Source organism: Neopsephotus bourkii, unplaced genomic scaffold, assembly GCF_033783945.1.
Source record: "Neopsephotus bourkii isolate Nb327-2 ecotype Australia unplaced genomic scaffold, CSIRO-AGI_Nbou_v1 NB_1542, whole genome shotgun sequence".
NCBI lineage: Eukaryota > Metazoa > Chordata > Aves > Psittaciformes > Psittacidae > Neopsephotus > Neopsephotus bourkii.
Window position 1 is genome coordinate 3056840 of NW_026902018.1, and position 4756 is coordinate 3061595.

General features: G+C 50.1%; 1 long non-coding RNA gene across 1 annotated transcript; it reads right to left on the minus strand.

Annotated features, from left to right (window-relative positions):
• Positions 1-1732: 1732 nt before the first annotated feature.
• LOC133221514 (uncharacterized) lies at positions 1733-4308 on the minus strand. The gene is made up of 3 exons (XR_009728017.1): positions 3937-4308; positions 3635-3832; positions 1733-2670 (listed from the first exon to the last, which is right to left on the minus strand). It is a non-coding gene; the product is annotated as an uncharacterized LOC133221514 (long non-coding RNA).
• Between the last annotated feature and the right edge of the window lie 448 nt (positions 4309-4756).

A 4756-nucleotide genomic window follows, 5' to 3' on the forward strand; every position in this document is an offset into this window, starting at 1 on the left:
CCACATCTCCCTTGGAACAAAGTTTAGGATCACTCAGATCCCACTCGGCTGAAAACCACCCCTCTTCCAGCTTACAGCCACCTCGGGATGGACTTCAGCTGAAGCTTTCTTGCTCAAGTTGGTTCAGACTGGACAAAGCCCTTGAAAAGAATCCTGCTGCACTCACAAGGAAATGGACTGGCTGACCTGAAAGGTCTTTTCCATCTCTAATTTCTGTGGTTGTGCGATTCATCCCTCTTCTTTGAAAGTGTTTCCTACATGAAACGTCCAGCAGAAGGGGAAAAAATGATACTAAATAATCTCTTTTCATTTCCTCTCATCATTGTCAGAGATTATGAAAGGTGAGGGATATGTCTGCTGTGACATTAGCCAAGCAATGGAACAGAAAAGGCAAACCAAGATTCAGCTTAGCAGCCAAGAAAGCAGCTATTCATGCAAGGTGGGATAGGAAGAGACCTGCTTGGAGACATCCTTTTGAGGAATACAATCGTTCCTTATTTTCTCAGATCTTGACAAAATACTGAGCTGAAGGAAAACTGAACATCCTGTAAGAGCAAAGGAGGAGGGAACCAAGGAAAGGACCTCACTCCGAATGCTGTTACCAGGAAAGACAAGGAGCCATCATCTGGGGAAGAACATCAGAGGAAGGCCTGCACAAAGGAATGCTCTTTGGTATCACCGGAGCCAGCTGTGGGTTCAATGTTCCTAACATCCTTCAAGGAATTTCTCTCCTATGAGCTTGTTCATTTCCACTGAGCTCGTGCAGCAGAGTTCCAAGGATAACTCATTGCAAGAAGTATAGATTGTCTTAAATCGTGCCTCTGCTACCTTCACCTGAGGATATGAAAAGGGGTTGGTTTCATGTTGGTCTTCTACTAGCTGTTTCATGTAGAAAACGCTATCAAAAGCATCATGTCATCTCAGCAAGGAGATAAAAAACTCCTGAGGTCAGCCAAGACATTCCCTGGGGAATGCTGAAGTGCATCTTTCCATCTTGAAGCATGGGCAGGAACTGGGAGTTACTCCAAACAAGGGCACAGGAGAGGTCTATTGTCTTGTCCCAGCTCAGCTCCCCATCCCAGCTTCATTCGCACTCCCCAGTCCATACAACCACATGGAAGTTCTCCCATCCCTGCAGACTCTGTGTCCACTGCTGTACCCCTCCACTCCCCATATCTAAAGCCCCCGTGGTGAGGTTGTCTCTTCCCCCATGCCTACCTGGTGACTTCAGCTCATAGCGTTGCATCAGCCCAAGGTAGCTCATGAGGGTCAAACTGAGGAACATCAAATTATACCATTTTCCCTGTCAAATAACGCCTTGCATTTGTTAACCCTTCCTATCCCATGTGCTCAGGAGCAAGCACAAGGTCATGTTGCTGGAAAAAAAAGAAGCCCCTTTCAGCTAGCTTCTGCTTTAAAAGCTGGGCATGCGACTGGATGTATGGTCCCATCATGAGGTTTCCAGAAAGGCTGAGGAACCAACACTCAGGACATGCTTCTGCAGACAGCCCAGTGTCACGCATGCAACCACTCATCTGATGGCATCAGGATGGGAAGGCAACGGGGGACAGAGCTGCTATCCCTAAAGTGAAGGGGAAATGGGGGAACACCAATGGAACAAACCCCTTTAGGAAGGCAGGCTCTGAGTCTGACCCAGATTTCACTGGTGGTGTGGGGATCAGAGGTGGTTTGAATGATAACTGCCCATCTCCATCAGCGAGGAGGTGTTGATGTGGAGGGGTTTTGTGACCGTAACATAGGACTTTCAGCTCTTTTTGTTTCATTGATTTAATGGATTTTCATTCTCTTCTCTTCTGTCATTTTCTGGGAGCAAGACAAGCAATTTAACCCAAAACCCATCTCCAGCATCGCTCCTTTGCTGCAAAATGCATTTATACAGTTTGGCACTTTTTTAAACAAAGACTAAATGTTCACAGTCAAAGGATGACCCCGCATTTGAACATTTCCCAGGTACCATTCCTTTCCATAAGAAGGACTAATCCTTTAGCAGCCAACATTCCAGGACACTGGAACGTTTCTTTTCTCCTATGTAGCCACTACTTCAACAACAGGGGGAAAATATCATCTGGTACAGAAGAAGGGAGGGAAGATGGGACCTGAGAGGACCAAGTGGTGGGAAGTTGGACCTACACAGGCTGAGCCTTGAAATTAAGGATTTCCCTTTTAAGATTAATGAGGAGAGTGATAAAAGGAGGGAACAGATTTAAAAGGGGGAGACATCAACTTCTCCATCGCTGAGCTGGTGCCTTTCACAGCGGAAGCTGCTGCTTATCCACGAGTGATGGGGCTGGATGCAGAAATTACCAGGCTCATGCTCCATGGGAGGTCAGACTCCATGATCACCAGGGTCCCTTCTGGCCCTAAAATCTATGAATCTATTGATGCTCTGAGGCTTAAAAAGCAGCAGCTGCTCCTATGCAGCACCTAGTTCTCATAAGCATTTGGAATAATGGATCCATATTGTGCCAATGCATACTAATGTTAATATACATTTGCAGCATACAATGTGATGGCTTTGGAGACACCCGGGTGTCAGATTGAATCAGTGTCAGTGACACACCGTACCAGGACTTCGCGGCAGGTCCCTGTTGGCTCCTCCGGTGGGAAGCATTCGCTTCTTTGAAATGATTGTGTTTATCCCTTATGTTTCTGGAGAGGAAAAGAAGAGGAAGAAAGAAAGGAATCATAGCAGGCTCGCCATAGGACTGCTGCCTGCAGGTTGCAGCCTGGTTTTCGCCGGGTTAGAGGTGTGGATGCGAGGGAAAACAAAGAACAATTCTGCATGAGGAGTGACCGAACAGTTCGGAGGTGCAGCCTTCTGCTCTCTCTGTTCATCTCTGCTCATGCACCAGTGCAAAGAAACGAAGAGCCAGGGCCAGGGGCTGCTCCCAGCTCTGTGCATGCGGTCCCTGCTGAAGTCCAGGGAAGTTGCACAAAGCATTTGCGAGCCAAAGACCTGAAGCTGCCGCTGCCCCATTTAATCCTCACCCTGGCTTTCAAATGCAGAATCAGGCTGAGAGAAAACGGCCTCTTTAATTGCTGCCCTGGGATGGGATCGAGGGGGGCACAGGAGGGACACGCCGCTCCCTCTGCACCCACAGCCATGCATGTGAGCACACATGGGTGTGCAAGTGGGTAGAAGCACTCCAGGCTGTGTGAGCAGGATGTGGGGTGCCAGGGGAAGGTTTGCACCCCAGGCTTGACCTGCATGGTTTGGGGAGAGGGGGATATGTGTGCATACACGTGCAGTACCTTCACACTTCCATATAAACATGCAGACACCTTGTCTTTTCATAATAACCAAGCCCACATCAGCCTCACCTGAATTCCCTGCCAAATTCACTGACATGAGCCCACATAGGAAGCTGCCCAAAACATGGAATCACAGACTCACAGAATGGTTTGGGTTGCAAGGGAGCTTAAAGCTCACCCAGTTCCAACCCCTGTCACAGGCAGGGCACCTTCCACTTGAGCAGGTTGCTCCAAACCCTGTCCAACCTGGCCTTGAGCAGTGCCCAGTCAGCCCCAGTGCTGGGGACAAGGAGACTCTTTCACCACCCAGGTACTGCAAGGGTTAAAATCATCCCCACACACAGGATGCTCCAGGACTCACCTGCAGCAAGGCCTGGGTGGATGGAGGTCTCCTTGGAAGTGCTGCTGCCCTGAGGAACATCTTCAAGGCTGGATCCCACATGCTGGTTGAGGTGAGAAGCCCTTCCAAGGCTGGCCCTTGTCCATCCCCACCTCCAGCTGTGAGAAGTGGCTTCCAATGTCAAAGCTAAACCTGTGCTCCCCCATGATGGTTTTTGCCCTGCTCCAAAAGCAACAACAACAACAGCAAAAGCATTTAAAGAATAATGGAAAGAAACCAAGAGCCCACAGGGACCTCGCTCCCCTTTAAACCTTCCACCTTACTTCATGGTCCTATACAGCATCCTGCTGCCAGGTCTTCTCTTTTCACACCTTGGGAAGCCCCAGATACCCAGGTACTAATAGGAGATCCCTTGACCAGAGCACATGGGGCTGCTTTTGTGGTCCTGATTGTGGTTAAGTTTAGAGGCAGGTTGTGCATTTCTAGTGAGGGCTTGACAATGGAAGCAAGTGGGGATGGAGGAGAAGGAGAGACAGGAGAAGGAAGCAGCATGGCTTTGTGCCCGGGTGACAATAACAGTCCAGGAGCCTCACTGCACATTGGGCACCTGATGAGGTTAGGGAGGTCTCAGGCACAGTCTCCCCCTTTCCTGAGGCAATGGAGAAGTTTCAACACCCCTGCCCAGCATGAGGTGTCCCTGGTTGTGAAATGGGCATTGGAGTCCATTCATGGCCCTAAGGCCACCCCAGGAAGGGCTCTCTCCTCCTGCCTACATAGAGAGGAAAACCTCATCTCCTGGTAGAAAAAAGATGGGGCTGAGGGACACTGTCAGCTCCCACAGAGCCTGGGTACATGAGGAAGGAAGAGCTGCCGACATGGGTGTTGTGAGGGCTGGTTTTGTGTGTGTGTGCATGTAACCTGCCCTAGGGCTGTGTTTGAGAACCGGGGAGGCAGAGGGGAAGAAGGTTTAGGTGTGTGCAGGGAAGCGTGTGCATGAGTGGGATACATGCACATAAATGGACACACACGAAGGGACCGTGCGGGTCGGAGGGTGAGCTCAGGGAAGGGGCGTGAGTGTGAGCAGGAGAGGACGAGGCAGACAAAGAGCCGCACAGGCGGGCAGGAGCAAACCCCGGCCCTCCC